The 19,062-nt window shown below is 36.0% G+C and overlaps 1 protein-coding gene across 3 annotated transcripts in view; it reads right to left on the bottom strand.

The window, feature by feature from the left end:
* ADGRF5 (adhesion G protein-coupled receptor F5) overlaps positions 1 to 19,062 on the bottom strand; it is a 139,082-nt gene that overhangs the window by 73,377 nt on the left and 46,643 nt on the right. Inside the window, exon 1 of one of the 3 annotated variants that reach the window (XM_023503027.2) lies at positions 17,117 to 17,826. The exons of 1 other annotated variant lie outside the window; for it this stretch is intronic. The gene's annotated coding sequence lies outside the window, so the exon portion shown is untranslated. Of the gene's footprint in view, positions 1 to 17,116; positions 17,827 to 19,062 lie in introns of those variants that run through there. One more of the 3 variants, XM_023503025.2, reaches the window with a different exon arrangement.

Here is a 19,062-nt window from a genome sequence, read left to right as displayed (position 1 = left end):
TGCAGTCTGAAGACCTGGGCAGTGATCCTCAAAGTGTAGTCCAAAGAATTGTTGGAGTCTCTGAAACCCTTTCAGAGGGTCTACAAATTCAAAATTATTTTTTATTTCTTTTTTTTTTTGGAAATCAACAATTTCTTTTTTTTAATTTAATAGCCTTTTATTTACAGGTTATATGTATGGGTAACTTTACAGCATTAACAATTGCCAAACCTCTTGTTCCAATTTTTCACCTCTTACCCCCCCCACCCCCTCCCCCAGATGGCAGGATGACCAGTAGATGTAAAATATATTAAAATATAAATTAGATACACAATAAGTATACATGACCAAATCATTATTTTGCTGTACAAAAAGAATTAGACTCTGAAATATTGTACAATTAGCTTGTGAAGGAAATCAGAAATGGGCATAAATATAGGGATTGGGAATTCAATGTAATGGTTTTAGTCATCACCCGGAGTTCTTTCTCTGGGTGTAGCTGGTTCAGTTCATTACTGCTCCATTGGAAATGATTTGGTTGATCTCATTGCTGAGGGTGGCCAGGTCCATCAGAACTGGTCATCATATAGTATTGTTGTTGAAGTATATAATGATCTCCTGGCCCTGCTCATTTCACTCAGCATCAGTTCGTGTAAGTCTCTCCAGGTCTTTCTGAAATCATCCTGTTGGTCATTTCTTACAGAACAATAATATTCCATAGCATTCATATACCACAATTTATTCAGCCATTCTCCAACTGATGGGCATCCACTCAGTTTCCAGTTTCTGGCCACTACAAAGAGGGCTGCCACAAACATTCGTGCACATACAGGTCCCTTTCCCTTCTTTATTATCTCTTTGGGATATAAGCCCAGTAGTAACACCGCTGGATCAAAGGGTATACACAGTTTGATAACTTTTTGAGCACAGTTCCAAACTACTCTCCAGAATGGTTGGATTCATTCACAACTCCACCAGCAATGCATCAATGTCCCAGTTTTCCCGCATCCCCTCCAACAATCATCATTATTTTTTCCTGTCATCTTAGCCAATCTGACAGGTGTGTAGTGGTATTATTTTTTATTTCTAATATAGTAAATTGCTATAAATATAACCCATGTGAACAAAAACTCTTTGAACAGATCCTCGATAGTTTTTTAACAACATGAAAATACTGAGAACAAAAGTTTGAGAACCACTGATCTGAAGGAGTGTTAAACCATCCTAATTTGCCATCAGAGAGATTTGAGCACAGGGACAAACTGACTTCATGCCAACTTTTCACTCCCCCCTAATGCTTGGTATTGGGGTACAGTGAATAGAGTATTAGGCCTGGAATCAGGAAGATCTAAATTGAAATTTGGCCTCAGACACTTCGTAGCTGTGTGATCCTGGGCAAGCATCACACTTAATTATGTTTTTCTCAGTTTTCTCATCTATAAAATGAGCTGGAGAAATAAATGGCAAACCATTCCAAAACCTTTGCCAAGAAAACACCAAAAGGGTTCAGGAAAAGCCAGACACAACTGAAAAATAAGTAAACAACAAAAACAATAATGCTCAATATGGATTTCTAAAACTCTCAGACTTTTTTTTAGGCAAGCAATTAATCAAAAAGTTTTTATTAAACTATACACACACATACACACACACACACACACACACACACCCAGACACTGTGTCAGATGGTGGGGACATGAAAACAAGAATGAAACAATCTCTCCTGAGTTCTACAGAATTTGTATTTTTACCAGGGAAAACAATAAGTGCACATTCGAACATGTATTTCAATTACCTCCTGCCTTTGGCATAAATAGGGAAGTCTGGAAGAGGGGTGGGAATTTTGAGGCTAGAAAATGAGTACTATTTTGGACATGTTGAGTTTAAGATAGCTGCTGGATAGCCAGTTTTAAATTTCCAATTGGCAGTTGAGGATATGGCCGAAGAGTTTATGAGAGAGATGAAAATTCAGTAAATAGACCTGCATGTCATCTCTGTAAACATGATAACCGAACCCAAGAAAACTGATGAAGTCATCAAAAGAGAAATTGGAGAAATATGAGCAAAGAGGGACATCAGAGGCTTGTAGTACATATGCAGCTAAAGAGTGGGACCTAGATGGTAACCCAGCAAAGACTGAAAATGAGTGGTCTGTCACCCACTGCATCCTATGTTATTGCCAGTCATCTTGACCTTTGTCTTGCCACTGGACTTTGATGACTTTGGAGGAGAAAAGAAGCTGATGACTTTATGCAACTCTGTTCCACTTAAATCCAAATCAGGGGCAAATCAAGACATACTTTCACAATGTCATTGGTTCTCTTCAAGAACAAAGGACAAAAAGCAACAATAGAATAAAAAAGAAGTAGAAATACAAAGTCTAGAAAAGAGAATTCAAGAGTGGAAAGAATCAACATCAAATATCAAAATTAACGTTAACTATCAAATGTTATAGTGAGGTCAATAATGACGGGGACTGAGAAAGACCATCATATTTACAAAAAAGAGTAAGGAGGTCACAGCCCAGGGTCTACTCAATACAGCATACCTAGTTGATGAATGTGGAGCAATAAAAACTATATATCTAGCCAAGCAATGTTGAACAAATAAGACTTCTTATCTGTTGCTTCTTTTAAAAACTAATCCACCACCTATGGCATAAACACTTTTGTGACTTTAAGAGAATTGCTTTGAATTTTTTTAAACTATGAACCATGACTCTCACACACTTCAAAGAGATGCAGATATTATGGGTAGGAGAGAAAGTAGAGATTAGAATAAAAAAAGTTTTCCCCCCGAAGATTCACAGTTTATAGATACAGAAGCAGCAGCTTTAATGGGCTTCAAGCCCAACATTCTCATTTTACAGATAAAGAAACTAAGGCACAAAGCAGTTAAATGAAATGACAAAGGTAATATAATTAATAAATAACAGAGCTGAAATTTAAACACAGATCACTTGATTCTAGACCCAGAATTCTTGCTACTTTACCATGCTGGTTTGGTTATTTAAAAGGAAAAAGAAAGAAGATGGTAGCTTAAAAGAATGATAGAATCAAGTGAACATTTTTTTAAAGATTGTAGAAATTTAGATCCATTTGTAGATAGCAAGAAATGAAACAGTAGATGGGGGAGATTGAAGATTAGAGAAGATAATAAATATGAAGATAAGTTATCAAAGGAGATGGAAGAGGAAAGACTTGGAGTACAAGTAGAGGGATTGGCCTTATTGAGAAAAAAGTCAACTATTTCATCAAAGACTAAAGTAAATGAGGAATAATGGGAATAATGTCAAGGGGAATTTGAAATGGAGAAAAAAGAGGTTAATGGCTTCTATTTTTTTCAGTAAACTATGAAGAATGGTTTTCTTGGGGGAAGGATCAGAAAGCTGAGTCAGAGATTTGAGAAGAGAAGATAGTGTTTGGTAGGGTGCAAAGGGAGACACTATAGAGAATCAGTTAGGTTTAACAGGAATTCATTAATTTCTCTTAATATATTAATGTATCAGTAAAGAAACTTATTTAATTTTTCCTTTGTATAATAGTATATAGAGGTGGTCAGACATGAGAAACTTATGTTTCTCTCAGTCAGCTTTTGGGACCCTGCTTCAATATTCACCTTTGCAAAACCTTGTGTTCCAAATTTTCTTCCTCTCCTTCCCTCTCCCCTTCCCAAGACAGCAAGCAATTCAATATAAGTTAAATTAGTACTCAATACTCATACCTATTCAACTCTAGGTTGACCCTCTAATTTCTCCCTACCATCTCAAGTGACAAGACCAGGTTCTTAGAAAAGGATCACTACCAAGTGGTCACCAAGAGCATCTGAATAATAATATTATGGAGGAATACTACTCTCCCAAATCACCATGTTGTTGACTCTCAAGTCCCCAACAATGTAATTCCTCTAATGCAAACCAGTTCCTCAGAATGATGACATATTTAAACTTTAAACATTAACATTTCCTTAAAAATAAGACATAAAAATTAATAATAGAAGTATAGATAGATAGATAGATTAAAACAGAATGATTGCTATTTTAAAATCCCCACATAATCATAATCAAATCATTAGCATAATCAAAAAATTAACAATAAATTTGGGTCATACTCTCTCACTAATGCAATTCAGTATCTGTTGAGGACAGTGCCCATACACATATAGAAATCTTCCAAAGAGATACACGAAAAGAATGAAGAAAACCTGTGTACTTAGGATAACTCAAAATTCTGAAACCATAAACTTTTGTGTCCTCTTTCTTTCTTAGGAACTATCTATAAAATTTCTTTGATCAACATAGCTTCTGTTAAACAAATGCTTCCACATCCATGTTGCATTTGGCTACTACCTCACTAGGTTTGATGTTTCAATCAAACTAATCATCCTGGATAACTTCTCTAATTCTCTTCTACTAGCCTTCCATAATAAATGATTTCAAAATTATGATTCTATTGTCATTTGATATCCCCATTCATCAAACAATGATTCCATTATGTTCAGGGAATTGTACTTACATAGGCAAGAAATTTATTAATTATTTTAAATTTTTATTTTTCGCACTAAACTAAAAATATTTCTCATTCAAAAACTGAAAACTAACATTTAGATAGCACTTCATGGTTATGGAGCCCTTTCACTCTAATTATCTCCTTTGATACTCAACAACTGAGATAATTAATGTAAACATTATAACTCCTTTTTTTCAGAGGAGCAAACTGAGACCTAAAAGCTATTTATTAGCTTTCTAATAAGAAGTATAGTCAGAATTCAAGTCTAGATCTTTTTACTCCAAGGTCAGTACTCTTCCTATTGCACCAATTTTTGTTAACCACAAATTCCTATTCTGCTGTGAGTAGCCTAGCACATATTTAGTGGATCATGGTATTTTTGTAGAATCATAGAAGCTTCAAACTGGATGAGACCTCAGATGCCATCTAGTCCAATCAATACATGAACAAGAAATTCTTCAAACATGTACTAGAGAAGCAATCATTCCATTTTTGCTTAGAGATAGATGAGTGTTGGTACTTGGGCAGCTAGGTGGTAAAGTGGATTGTGTTTTAGGCCTGGAGTCAAGAAGACTTCTCTTCCTGAGTCAAATCTGACCTCAGACACTTACTGGCTATGTGACCCTGCTTCAATATTCACCTTTGCAAAACCTTGTGTTCCAAATTTTCTCCCTCTCCTTCCTTCTCCCCTTCCCAAGATAGCAAGCAATTCAATATAAGTTAAATGTACAATTTTTATAAATATATTTCCATATTTGTCATGCTGTGCCAAAAATATCAGATCAAAAGGGAAAAAAAACCATGAGAAATGAAAAAAAAACAAGCAAACAAGCAACAATTGAAAGTTTTAACAAAAGAGAAATGTAATACATTCAAAAATCACTCATTTAAAATCATTATTTTAGATTTTTGTGTGCTCCACATTTTGGCAAAACCCATTTTTCTGTCCTAGTTACTGCTTTGTCAGAATCTGAGCATAAATGGCTCTGGGGATATATCTGTTGAATGAAATGGGGTCAATTATGCATAAATCATTGTGGACCCACTACTCTGTTATTCAGGTCAACAGGATACATTGTTATCAAAGGATCTTTTCAAAGACAACTCTGTTCTGAAATTTTCAGCCATTTGCAATTTTATAAACAGGAAAATAGTGACCTTGAACCCCAGCAACCTGAAAGCATCAACAATTCCTCAGACAGAGCAGAGAAATAAGTTTTCTCATCCTTGATTTAAGAACCTGTCTGTCTGTAACTGAGAAACTTCCTTATTTTTTTTCTGATTTCATTTTCCTGTCTGGGAATTAAGAAGGGAAGGAAAGGAAAGTGAAGAATATATTGACATCATAAGCTAGGAATGAGCAGGAATGCTCTGTCTCGCCATATTTTGGTGATAAATGTTATTGTTTCTTGATCCGTTTAGTGATGACACTCATATATACTCTGCCACTAAAGTCATAGAAAGTACTATATTTACTTAGGGACAGGATTTGCAAAGTTAGTTTTGCGCACTTGGTGTATCATCATTGTGTAATGGTGGGAAAAGTCTAGACCTCAAAGTCACAGGGCTTAGATTCAAGTAACACTTCTGCTGATTACTGTGTGATCTTGGTCAAACCCCTTAATCTCCATGGTCCTCAGTTTCTACACTTGTCAAATAAGAAAGTTGGATTTGATGGCCTCCCAGACCCTTTCTAGTTTTAGATCTATGAATCTAGGATACCTGGAAAGCAAAGGCAAATGAAGAAAAGCATTTATATAGTACCTACTATGTTTCAGGCACTTTATAAATATAAATATAGTACTTTATAAATATTATCTAATTTGATTCTCACAATAACACTTTGAGGTAGATACTATTATTATCTTTATTTTACAAATGAAGAAAATGAGATTAAGAAACTGGCCCAGGAAAAAAAAGAAGAAACTGGCCCAGGTTTACATAGGTAGTAAATGTTTCAGGAGGATCATCCTAACTATCCACTATTTCATGCTGAGTCTGCTTTGTAAATATAGAGATAGCAAATTACCAGGCATGGATATAAAACAAAGGGTTGGTCATTTCCCCAAATATACTAGAAATCCTGCACCAATACATGGCTCATTCTTCAAAGTAATTTATCTGGGAGCCAATATTTATTCTAGTCATGCTGTAGAAAGTACATTGCAGTACAGTGGAAAGAACTCTGAATCACGAAGAGTAACTAGGTTGAAATAATTTCTATCAGTTACTTCCTCACTTTCTTAGTGAAGAAATATCCTTCATTCCTGTGTCTTAGGTCCTTTGTCCACAAAAAGAAGGGATTAAGAATAACTTCTGAGTTCCTATCTAATTCTCAATCGATGAGCAATTGATCAGTGAGAAAAATATGTCTGGAATATTAATTGATTCTGTGTCACTCTACCAGTCTCCTTGGGGGAATGATGGCTTTTTAGCTTTCAAGAATCTCTTTTAAAATTCAGTTATCACTTGGGAGAGGTTGGTCTGTGGTATTGTACATCCTAAGCCTCAAATAATATCTACTCTTGGTTACCCATTAATGTGTTGAAAGAGATTAATGTCAACTAAAACTAAGAGTTGGTTCTAGAATAGATGACTTAAAAATAAGGGTCTGGGAATGTGGTGAGGTGAGGAGAAGATTCCAGGAAGGAGATAAGTGGACTAGAATTCTCACCTGCTGCACAAGGCTTTTCCTGACTCTGACACTTACTAGTGGTGTGACCCCAAGCAAGTCAATTGAACTCTTTAGAACTTAGATCCTTATCTGTAAAATTAAGGGATTGAACTAAATGAGCTCTAAGGTTCCTTTTGGCTCTAAATCAATGACACTAAGAACTTTATTCCAATTAATCTAATTATTTGGACTGGGGGAAGGTGCACACGTGCACGTGCACTCACACACACACACACACACACACACACACACACAGATCCTCTTGAAGTTTTTAGGTGGGGATATGGGATAAACACTATATACCTATTCTGAGTTCTTTCTTGGAGCTCCTCTGGCCCACTGAGCGGAAATGAAAATATTTCAGGACAATGAAACAGTGACTTGCCAGGTAGCACATTGGATAGAGTATAGATTTGATGTCAGAAAGACTCATTTTCCTGAGTTCAAATCTAACCTGAGACATTTACTAGTTGTGTGATCCTAAAGCAAGTCATTTTACCCTATTTTCCTCAGTTTCCTCATCTATAAAATGAGCTGGAGAAGGAAATGGCAAAACACTCTAATATTTTTGCCCAGAAAAGCCCTAAATGAGATCACAAAGACACTAACTTGATTGAAATGGCACAACAATTATAAAAATAATAATCAAAGGCTGGCTGTCCTATTTGCTAACTGTGAAGCTATAGGCAGGATCTGTTTCCTTTTTGAGCCTCAGTTACCTTATCTATAAAATGGCACAGAACCTGGCATATAGTAAGTGTATTATCATCATCATCACCATCAAAATTATATTAGTAGGTTTTCAAAGCACCTCACAAATATTATCTTGATCCTTACAACAATCTTGGAAGGTAGGTGCTATTGATATCTTCATTTTAGAGGTGAAAGTAAGTTGAGAATTTGAATGACTTATTGAGGGTCACATTGCTAGTGTTTGAGGCTGAATTTGAACACAGGTCTTCCTGTTATCTATCTATCTATCTATCATCTATCTATCTGCCTGTCTTCCTGTTTGTCCATTTTTCCATTTCTTTGTCTCTGTCTCTGTCTCTCTGTCTCTGCCTCTATCTATCTCTGTCTCTCTCTGTGTCTCTGTCTTTATCTCTCTGTCTCTCTGTCTCTGTCTGTCTCTCTCTCTCTCTCTCTCTCTCTCTCTGTCTCTTTCTCTTTCATAATTTATCTTTAAATAGGGAAGGATAGAAATAAGCACTTTTCTACCCTCTCTTCTTTTGCTGAACACTATTATCTCCCCTGATTTTAGACTTTGAACTCTTGCCCCCACAGTTTCCAGTGGGTCTGGAAAATAGAGAATAGGGTCAAGTATAGGCTCTAAGAACTAGCAACACTGTGGGTGACTGACAGATATGCAGCTTTCAACATCAATGTATATTGACCTAGAGGGACTCCAAAGCCCAGGAATGCTACAGCAGAAGTGAAGTCAAGTTAAATTAACAAGCATTTATTAGATACCTACTATATACTCGGCACTTAGCTAAACACTTAACACTTATAGTATTTCCTATAATATTCTTGAAGGTCATTGCAGTGTTCTTTCTGTCTTTTTGTTTACTACACTGCATTTTGCAGAATCTTGGGAGAGAGGAAGGGAGGGAGAGAGGGAGAGAGGGAGGGAGGAAGGAAGGAAGGAAGGAAGGAAGGAAGGAAGGAAGGAAGGAAGGGAAGGAGGAAGGAAGGAAGGAAGGGAAGGAGGGAGGGAAGGAAAGAGGGAGGGAGGGAGGGAATGGATCAGAAATTTCAGGTGATTTGTTTAGTTGGGTCAGAGCTTGTGTTTAAAAAAGTCAAGTTTAACCTCTTGACTTCAAGTTTAACAGACACTTCCATTGCTAAAATGTGTATATAAAGGATAGGATTATCTCTCTGATTTTGTTGATATAGGACATTTCCAAAGGAGAATATCCCCTTATAGCAATGCAGATCAGTACTTTCTCTGCAATTTGTAATCTTACAAAGTTACCTAGCATACTGAGAAGTTAGGTGACTAGCCTACATTGTAATCAAAGAATGCAACTGAAGAAAAAAATGTTCAACATACTATTGTCCTCAAATTATTTAAGCTCCTTCAGAGCAGGGATTATTTCATTTTTCTTGGTATTTCCAGTATCTAGCATCATGCTTGGCATAGAGTTGACAATATTTATTGAACTGAAGTGAAATATGTACTAAAGATGGTATTTGAATCCAAGTCTTCCTAACTTTGAGATCAGCTATCTCTCTCTCCATTGTTCCATGTTGGAAATTATGTATTTTAGACATTAAATGCTGTAGAAGTTTAGAGAAATGGGACTATCCTCTGTGAAGTGGAGTGAGCAGGCAACATTACATGGAGGAGGGGAAACAGAATATTGAAGTACAGGCAATACTGGGATGGATACAAGACATTTTAGGCAGTTTTCTCTTATTATAAGAGGCCATCAGGGCAAAGACAATTTTAACAATAGAAAAAGACTTGAAATCCCACTTTATCTACCAATCCCCTACCTGCTGTATAACCTCTAACATTCTCTGTTAGGGAACAGCCCAAGTTTCAGTTATTCCATATAATGGTACTAGGGAAAAGAATTGTTCTCCATGATATCCCTGGGGATCAGTCTGGAAGGAAAACTTCCTTCATATCCTGAAGCCCTTCCTCTGTGCCACCAAAGAAGTAAGAACTATTTTTACTTTGTCTTGGGAAAGAAAAAAAATAGAAATGACATATGTTGCAGTCCCTGGTTTCTATCTTTAGAATGAAAAATGAGCATGGGCTGAGTTTTTTTTTTTTTAAGTCACTCCATTTCATTCAATTCAACTAGTTCATGGGTTCATAGATTTAGAGCAAAAGGAGAACTTACTTGGAGGCTAATAACATGTCCTTCCCCCACTACCATAGATGAAAAACATGAGACATGGAGATTTTAAGTGTCTTACTACTGATAAGTGCCTGACTTGAGAATTGATTCCAGATCTTTCTGACTCAAGGTCAAAATCTCTAGCTACTTTGCCATGATGTCTCTCTAGTTTTCATTGAACATTTTTATGTGGGTTTATCATTAGAGAAATGAAAACAGTCTGTGTAGGATTATGAATAAATCATAGAATATGAGAACTGGAAAAGACCTTGGACACCATAAGAGCCACAGCATCCTAGATCAGGATCTGGAAGGGAAGTCAGAAGTTATCTAGTACAATTCCTATTTTTACATATGGAGAAACTGATTCTTAAAGTGGGGAAAGTATTGCTACAAGGTCACACAAATAGATACAAACTTGTAAAGTCAAAACTTTGTAACTACAGATCCAAAGTTCTCCCCACTCAACTTGTCTCTTCTATCTCTGGTACTGATAATTAGTTAATGTGACAAATTAATTTGTGCAAATAATGAAGCATTTGTAGTTATCCTTTAACAGGCATCTTCAATTTGAGGATTTAATTTAATGATGCAGCAGGAGGAGGGTTTTTATTTTATTTTTTTTTTATTTTAGCCAAGTGCTTAATCTCATCTCAAAGTGCACCATTTGGGTCTGCCTATGTTCAATTACTTTTCTGGCTAAGCTATTTTTGGTTGGAGGACTAGACTTGGGAAAAACCAAAATCATAATAGTTTAGAAAGACTGCCATCTCTCTGTGTCTCTTGCCTCTCTAGTTTGTCTTTCTTTGTACTCTCTTACCCTCATGTATCTCTCCCTGTGTTTAGTAAAGAGTTCAAGTATTTTTTTTGTGAAAAGAGGCAGAAAGGCACAAAATAATTAGAAGCTCCACATACAATGTCAGTGGCCTCAAAGAGTCAATTTCCTTCTCTGTAAAATGGGATAATAATGGCTGTCTTCATCACAAGATTGTTCTGAGATTACATAAAATTATATAAGCAAAAGCACTATATAGACAACCCTAGAGCAAGAGTGAGATTTTACTCTATTGTTATGATTATTATGGAATAAATGAGAAAACCAGATCTTTTGCCTTTCCTTGTCTCTCTAGTATTTAGCAAAGTGCTTGGCAAATAGAAGGTATTTAGTAAGTGCTTATTGACCAATTAACTGCCAGACTGACTGGATGGCAATACCAAAGCAATTCTATATTTGGAAAGTGAACTTGACCCATATTCAGAGACTAGCTTAGAATTCCTTCCAATAAGAAGAATGTACTTATAATTGGGAAATATTCAATGAAATAAAAATAAATAAAAAATAAGAACAATGTCTCAATTTTCCTTTCAATCTTACAAGATAGAGTGTTACATGAGGAAAAGGTTTCATCATTAATGACAAAGTCCTGGCTCCCAGATGTACAGCCTGAAAATCTCAAACCTCCTCCTACATTGGTGGAAGACATAGGGGGAACACTTAACTTTGCTGCTTTCAGTTAAATAATGTGACACTAGCACATGTGGCATAACAAGCTTCGTGTTTATTTGAAACACACAAGAAACATAATACTAATTTTACAAATTTTCCTACACTCCTCCTATTTAATTTTCATTTGCCTTGAAATAGCATTTAGCCTCATATTGTGTCAGGGTATCCCAGTCTTATCAGATTACTGCAGAACATTTATTTGTACACAATGGAGTCACATTTTCCAAAACAGATCCAACATGTGTGCTAGTTTGATAACATTTTATCCTCCTTTCTCCCACTGTAATTCTCTGGGGACTTTTAACCTTTTCACAAGAGATTTCCATCTTCATAAAAACAGAAAGTTCTTAAATCTACTCTTATCAATCAATCTCGGTACTTGACTATATATCCTTTGGTAGGTTTCCCTTAATCTTGTTCAAAATGAGGCATACAGATGCATTTCACCTTAAAAAAAAAAAAAAAGATATATTTATCTACTGTCGTTAGTATACTCCTGAAACAAAACTCTCAAAGGATATAAATGGTGATTTTCAAATCCAGTGATCTCTTCTCAGCCCTCATTTTAACCCTCTCCTAAATGTGCAGGGTGAATGGAACTTTGTCCAAAGATCCAGTATTGGAAATAAAAAAGAAATACCGATGGGGACCTTTACTTCCTTCTTTGGTGACTGCTGACTTTTTGTGGTTCTCAACTGGTTTGCATTATTACAAAGCATGACTATCTTCTAGGATAACACTAGAATCCTATAAACAAAGCACATTCTCTTCAGGAGCCCTTTCTCCTCTAATTACTATAGCAGCAAAGGATAAAGACTTTGAAAGCTATGTCACCCTCTCTTAGTACAATTTTATCTATGGCACCTGCCAACAGGCATTAAACCCTGCCCCTTATTTCCATCCTCAAATGAATTTGCCCCAAAAGTCAAGATTCCTACTGGCAATTCTCCCCTTTACTTTTTGAAGTATTCCTTCCTTTTACAATAGTTTGCTTTTTCTCCATGTCTCTAAGATTATCTGTTTCTTTCCTTGGCTTAGTCTCATTTCCAAACTGTGGTTAACCTGGTTACTATCCTAATAATACCCTTTCCTTTGGAAAAATCATCCATTTCCATGGTTTTGTCTATAACTTCAATGAAGATATTTATATCTTCAGCTATGACGTATCTTCCAAGTTATAACTTGTATATGCAAGGATATGCTAGATCTTTCTCCTCAAGTCATCATCTTTCCTCTCAAACTGATTTCTTCAAATTTCAAAAGTTCTGTCAAAAGCACCATCATTTCCCCAGTCATCTAGCTTCTGAATGTCTAGAATTCCTCTTTATTTCCCCATTTCCCTTGTTTCCCATATCTAATTAGTCAACAAATTGTCAATTCCTATTTTATAATATCCTGCTTCCTTTTCATTCTAACTGCTATAAGATACAATCACTTCCTAATTGATTATCCTATCTCCAGTCTCTTTTCACTTCAAATCCTACCTGAATATTGTTCAACAGGTTAAAGTTTCTAAAATACCCTTTCTAAAAACTTTTCTCAAAAACTTTTAATGTCTCCCCCCATATCCATTGTATAAAGTCTAGATTAGCATTTAAAGTACTCCACAATCTAGCCCTAACATTCTTTTCCAAGTTTATCTCCTATTTCTCCCTTGCATACATCTCAAGCCAAATTTATGTGCAATCTATTCTGGGGACATAAGATGTGATATTAAAGAAAGTTCAGAGTTGGAGCCAGAAGATTTTGCTTTAAGTCCCTTCTTTGACACTTACTAACTGTTCAACCTTGAGCAATTTTTCAACCTCTCCTGGCCTCAGTTTCTTCATCTGGAAAATGAAAGGATTAGAGCAGGTGATGATGTGCAAGTGCTCTTTTAGTTGTGGAAGTCTATGATTCTACACCTTTTGCATTCCTCTATATGGAGTTTTATAAACCGTAGGCACTCAGTAAGTGCTTATTAAGGGAATGAACAAATCACCATCTCCAATATTTTTCACAAGGCAAGTCTATGCAGTAGGATAATAAGTGATGAGCTACCATTAAGTTAAAGAATTCAATACATACTGCTGGGAGAATTTACAGTTAAAAATGCTTCCATCAACATGTATTCTTTCTAGCACTAGAAAGATTCATAAATTATAGGGTCATTAATTTAGAACTAAAAAGTGCCTCAGAGATCATCTAATTCAGTGCTTTCATTTTGCAGGTATGAAAATCAAGTCCCTGAAAGATGGTGACTTGCCCAGGTCACAAAGACAATTGTTAGAAGGGTCAAGATGCAAACTCAGGTCCTCCAACTTTAGATTAAAACTTTTCTTGCTTTATTCCATTCCCTTCTCATAGATTAGGGCTCTCTTTTTCCCAGGAAATGGGAAGTAAAGATATTAAGGATGAACTTGAGTTTAATTTGTTTCACAAGAATCATTTGGCACTTTTGGATCATATCCTGTTTACGAAGAACATTTAATCTGATTTGGTAAAATCTGCAAGTAACAAATCCAAAGCACCACGCATGAAGTCAGTGAAGGACATAGGGCTCTCCTTCCTTTTAAAAAGCTACCAACAGTATTAGTCCTGGGTGGGGCTGAAAAGACTTCTTCCTGTTTGGGCTGTCCTTCACCAAATAGCTCTTGCAAAAGTTTGCAACTGCTCTTTTGGTGGCCCATGGTAAAATTATGGAGCAGGTGATCCAGGTTAATACATAGTTCATTGGGTAACAGCAAGTGGGTAAAATCATATCAAAAAAAGAATTATGGCTTAACCTTGAAGGAGGCACCTTTGTCCAGTATCTCTTTTAATCCTATCTATATTAGAAGGTGATTTTGTTTCTGTTCTGGTAAAAAATCAGACTCCAATAACCTTGTCTTCTCTACCCAGATTAATTCTTTTGTGAGGGCAAACTAGGCCATCTTTTGTCTCAATTCTTACCTAGCCTTTAATTCCTCAAAGGATGTTGCCTTAGACAAAATGAAACTTGGGAAAAACCTTAGCTGAAAAAGGCCAAGGTCTCCTAGTGAATCTGGAACCATCACTTGTTATCTTGACCTATGTCTTACCATTGGATTTCTGATACCTCTGGAGGAGAAAGTGATCCTAATGATTCTGCATCATTCTGCCTCACTTAAATCCAATTTACATTCATCAAGATATCACTCTCTTCATGTCATTGGACCTCTTCAAGAACAAAGCTCAAACAAAAGTAAACAATATTATGGACTAGTAGAAAAGGAGTTGAAGCAAAATGTGACTGATTTTTAAAAAAATAATATTTTGTTTTTCTCCCCATGACATGTAAAATAATTTTAACATTCATTTTTTTTAAATGGAGTTCCAGATTCTCTTTCTTCCCTTTCTTTTTCCCACCACCATTGAGAATAAAATGACTTTGATAGTTATATACAAGAAGTCATGTAAAATATGTTTCCACATTAATGACTGGATTTTAAAAAATCTTTCCTAGGCTTTTGAGGTGAGTTTTGCATCTGTTCTATTGCAGTCCCTCCCACCCTTAAGTACAATAAGAGGAGACCTAATTATCTAAATATCTCTCATCCACTAACTTTACTGGGCTCTTAAGCTTCCTTCTCAAAATGGGATCCAAAAAAGTTAACAATGGAAAGTGATGGCTATAATGAATAAACCCCCTTTGGACTTGGAATCAGAGCACCCACTTTTGAGTCTTGTTTCTGACATTTATTAGTTTCATGACCCCAGACAATTCATCCCTGAGCCTCAGTTTCTTTATCTGTAAACTAGGGATGATATTTGAATATCTACAAAGCTGTTATGTAAGAGAATGTCCTATAAACTTCAAAACTCTCTATAAATATGAACTACTATTAATAATGGTGAATTGACAGTCAAGGTGAGTAAGAGTTATGGCCTTCAAAGAAAATTGGATAAGTAAAAAGTTAAAATCACTGGCAAAACCAAAATATATGTTATTGGACACAGATATATATAGTTTTGGGTGCATTTGCCTTAATGGATAGAAAACTACAGTAAAAAAGGCACAGGTTCAAATCCCATAAATAATGAAATAAATGGTAAACATCCATTGTGAGCTTAATCCCATGATAGGTTTTGTGTAGGATAAAAAATAGTTTATATAGATATATAGACATATTTGTATATATATGAACATTCATGTATATAGGAATGATACATACAAGTGTTATGTAAGATACATACATGCTCACATATGTGCATCAAACACATACTCATACATGCATATGCCAGAACCTAGAGTTGGAAATGACCTTTGAGATGATGTAGCATATTCTCATTTTATAGATGATAGATAATGAGAGAGAGCTGAAGTAACTAACTTAAATGACAGAGAGAATTTAAATTCATATCCTTTGACTCCAAGTTCAGCATTCTTTCAAAGGACTTAGTCAAATCTTTCAAAGAGCAAGAAAAGGACAGCAAAAAGAACAATGTGGAAAATGTGCTAGCTCTACCAGAGGCAACTCTCACAGGTTTCCAAAAATTCTTAGCTCCTTTTTCTCTGTAATTTACACATGCCTTCTTCACTTTGCCAAATGTGAATAGCTTCAAACTGGTTTTAACATTTTTAGACAAGCCATTTTTCTTAGATAAAACTTTCAACCCGTCTCATGTTTTGTCTCAAGTCTGAATTGTAGAACAGACATTCTGCTTCTGCAAGTACTTCTTCCTCTGTACCCAGTCAGTGGCGTGGTTGTCATGCCAGTGATCTGCTGAGCAACCCTCAACATCAAGGTGATACAAGAGAATTCACCCTGGTTCCAGAATCAGACAATCAGAGTTTCAAATCCTGCCCCTGCTACTTTCCACTGGGTGATCTTGGACAAGTCATTAATCTCCCTAGATCTCAATTTCCTCATCTCTAAAAGGAGAGAGTAGGGCTAAATTAACCTTGAGGTCCCTCCCACTTCTAAGTCTATAATATTTGGATCCAAACCCCTTTATTAGCTATTCACTTGTGACAATTTGGTCAGACTAAAGAAAATCCCAAAAGAATAAGTCACCACAAGTACAGCTGACAGACAGGAAATGCAATGTGCTCTAGATGTATGATTTCATCGGTATAAAGATTTCCTAGTGTTGAAACAGCAGATGAGTAATCTTGTTCATATTTAATAATCTTATAGAGTTGCTTAATTCTTTTACTAAATGATTTGCCTATGATCTCATAGCCATTATAGATCTGAAGTAATATCTCAACTCCTAATTCCAGGCACATCACTTTATTCATTATATTGTGCTGGTTGCCATACAGTGTATTAGACTCAAATAATTTGCATTCCTTCCATAAAATTCCTAACAAAATTAATTGAGACGAATAGGCAAATCAAAGGGAAAGTAATTCTAAAATGAGTGACTCTTTCTGCTTAGCTTTCTGCTGAATCCTCTACTTTTATTAAAAGCTGCAAGATCATGTAGAAATCATTTTCTTCCTCTTGCTTCAGTTTTCTCCACCATAAAATGAAAGCATCTTATTAAATGCTCTCTAATAACCCTTTGAGATCTATATCCTATGATCCATCAAATATTGTAATCCTTCTTAGATTCTCTTGGGAATAAAAAGACAAATAACAGGAATTCACTTTACCTGTCCAACACTGTTGCTGGGCCAAAATGAGATTCTTAATCTTCGTTGGTGTTGATCTAAGTCCTGTTTTCAACTAAGATGTCATTTGCTCTGTTTCCTCCTCAGAGGAAATCACTGACAATAAGAATTCCTTGTAGGACTCATGGCTACAATTTTCAGCAGTATAAATCTCCTCCGGCAAAAGACCAGTTTCGAACTGGGTGTCTCCCCTGGCTGTGCAGCCAGCCCTCTGGCTTTCACAGTGCCATAGAAGGGAGATCAGGAGCTGTCTGGAAAACAAGAAGCCATTTCCTGGCCCCCTTCTCCGGATGGCGTATGCAATTTCCCTCACGCCTATGGGAAGTCCTTCAGTTTCTTCTTATCTGCAATGCCTCTTCCACTGAGTGGTTCAACTTGTTCAGCCGATGCCCCTTTCTTTACTTTTCTTCTCTCCAAGTAAAATGTCAGAAGAATGTAACCCAGACCAACCCCTCAGAAGAGGGCTGGGCTATGGCAGAGAGGTTCAGTGGAGAATGCTTTAAGTCAAGTGATACCTCCTAACTTTGACTCGGATTTCCAGGAGGTAGAAAAAGGAAAAAACAATGAGAAGGCAAAGCTGGCTGGCTGCCCTATGCTCACACATAAACTTATTCATTCTGCAGGATAACGCAGAATAAATGAATGCAAGATTTATGAGGAAACACCCAGGGATCATTTAGTCTTGTCCCTTATCCCTAGGTAGAGTGGTCCTTAAATTGGACCAGAGGAGGAGGGCCTTTTCTTTGAGGTCTCTGGGGAAGAGACTGGAAACTATCCAAATTTTAAAGACTAATTTCTTATCACTGATACTAAAAGATGAGGAAGTATCATCATAGAGAGTTGGTAAACTTCCATCTATTTGTGTTTTTTGTTGTTTTTAAGGAAGTTAAGTCCAAATTCTCAACCCATTCTTATTTATAGATGAGAGATACAAGTTCCAGAGTTAGGAGTTACTCAAAAGTTATGGCCAAGTTGCTTTCTGGTGTGTTAGACAGTTTGTAGGATGAGAGATAATTCCAGAAGTGAGATTCCTGACACAAGAACATATATTTGGAAAGGCAAGAAAATGCCATTTTCCAATCAGAGGGTTAGAATTTTAGAAAGCAAAGGGGTCTTAAAGGTTGTCTGATCCAACTCCCTCATTTTACAAAGAAAAAAGTTGAGGCTAGAAGAGAGGAAATGATTTGGCCAGAATGATACCATTAAACCTGTTAGAGCCAGAAAAAGAACTAGAGGTGTGCTGGTAAATGTTTAACAACCCACTCTCTAGGTTGGGAAAAATGCACATTAGATACATTCTAAAGTTTCATCTTTGTCATTAATATTTTTTTTCATCACTTTCTTAAGTCTATATGAGGAAGGAGTGCATAACAAGCTCCTCTTCTTCACCATCTGTGTTAATTACCTTGGCCAAATTACTTAACTTTTCTGTATTTCAGATTTTCCATCTTTAAAATGGGAATATTAATATTTATGTTTGCCTACGTTACAAGATTATTGTGAGGATTTTTTTTATTCTTAAAGTATTAAACAAGTTAATTATAATTAAGTTTAAATGTCCTTAAAATGAACTAACACTTTGGGGACACTTTTTATAAATGAGAATTATTAGTATGTGACTACTTGAGGGGAAAAAAATTGTGAATTGTGGATTTCAGGGAAATCCCTTTACCAAGTCCATTACTTAGAGTAGAACAGTCTTAGGGAGACATTTGGTGACCTGCTCCAAGTCACACAGAAATTAGATTTAATTTAACTTCTTGACTTCAAAACTTAAAAATGACTTGACTTATGGTAATTGCATATAAAATGTTGTTTAGATAGATAAATATTATAACAACTTACTGCAAACATTAACCAGTATCAGTAACCACTATTAAAATGCATTTAGAGGCACTGACTGAGCTACTTATGGCTTGGATTTTATG

The sequence above is a fragment of the Sarcophilus harrisii genome, chromosome 4 (genome assembly GCF_902635505.1).
Source record: "Sarcophilus harrisii chromosome 4, mSarHar1.11, whole genome shotgun sequence".
NCBI classification, from domain to species: Eukaryota; Metazoa; Chordata; class Mammalia; order Dasyuromorphia; family Dasyuridae; genus Sarcophilus; species Sarcophilus harrisii.
Note: the sequence above shows the minus strand (reverse complement) of the source record. Positions and strands in the feature narration are given on the sequence as shown.